The following is a 1,654-nucleotide window of genomic DNA, read 5'->3' on the forward strand; positions in this document are numbered from 1 at the left end:
CTTAAAACATGTAAGGCAGGTAAAACACTGAACTAAACCTGCTAATGACTGATTCAGTCTGTTGTTTCTTGGATTGGTAACTGGTTAAACTGACTGGTCTATTATTACTGCTGTGGGATCTTTATCAGCACATGGACATTTTGTAATGAATTTAATAAACATATTTGGAAATATTTGTAGTTGATTGAAGATTAAACCAGCTATTTGATGGAAGTTTATTCCGTATAAATTATAAATAATTTTTCCAACTACAGTATAAATCACCTTTTGCTTTATTTATCTGTCTCTGGTGTGTTAAATAAACACTGATCATCCCCGAGTTTTATCTTTAGATTTTTTGATAAACAGCCTTTATTTTAAATATTGATTCCCTCATTTTAACATGAGTGCAGCATCATAAATCCAACACTAGAGTGCAGTTTCATAGGTAAATGTAGTTGTATACGTAAACAATTATTAATGAAGAAATAAGATAAGAATTAACAGTGAGTGTACATGGGGAACTATATGGTTTGTATTTGTTCTCAGACCTGTAATCAGTACACAGTTTAATCTTTTAATGTCTTTCAGAACTTTTCAAATGTTTATCATATTTCTAACTGGCACCTTCCTCACTTTTATTTTTGTGTTTTTCAGCCGTTGCTCTGCAGTTTGACCAAAAGCTGACTCTGGAGGACAGCAGTAAAACTGTCAAGAAGTGGCTTCATTACACGCCAGAATTGAGAGGAAGACATCACAAGGAATCAAAGTAACTAGGGTTACCACAACTTGGACTGTTTCCCTGTTTCATACAGTACAAAGCTTAACCTCATGGACTCTGTTCTTCTGTGGACAATAGACTGTTATTCTGACAGTCAAAAAGGAGTCAAATATGTGTAAAGATTTGTCCCTCTTTTCTTAAATAAAATGTTATATCAAACCTATGTTGTCATTTTTTAACTTTTGTACACAGTTTACCCATGATCTGCCAATAATATAGTGTTTAACACCAGTGAAAAAACTTTGAGTTGTATGTTATGTAGACCTAACAGACCTAAAAATGTACATAAATCCTTCAATATGAAATCAGTCCAATTATATGTGCGGAACCACATTCAGATGAAGGTTTAATCAATGTAGATTCCTAACAGATTCAATGTAAAATCAACAGAAATATGCATGTAAATTGACATACAAATGATGGTTGAATCAACATTGATTCCTGACTAATTCAGTGTAGAATAAACACAAATATGCATGCAGATCCAAGTTCAGATGAAGGTTGAATCAACATTGACTCATAACTGATTCAATGTAAAATCAACAGAAATATGTGTCAAGATCCACATTCAGGTGATGGTTTAATCAACATTGATTCTTGACTGATTCAATGTAGAAACAACACAAATATGCATGCAGATCCACAGTCAAATGAGTGTTTAACCAACATTGATTCAATATAAAATAAATATGTGTGCAGAACCACATTCAGATGAAGGTTGAATCAATGTTGATTCTTAAATGATTCAATGTAAAATCAACAGAAATATGCATGTAAATTGACATACAAATGATGGTTGAATCAACATTGATATAATGTCAGTTATGGTTGAAACCCTAACGTTGATTCAACATACAAGTCACCGACCACTTTCAATGTTGTTTCAATGTCAGC

Source organism: Poecilia reticulata, unplaced genomic scaffold (assembly GCF_000633615.1).
Source record: "Poecilia reticulata strain Guanapo unplaced genomic scaffold, Guppy_female_1.0+MT scaffold_311, whole genome shotgun sequence".
In the NCBI taxonomy this organism is placed as follows: Eukaryota; Metazoa; Chordata; class Actinopteri; order Cyprinodontiformes; family Poeciliidae; genus Poecilia; species Poecilia reticulata.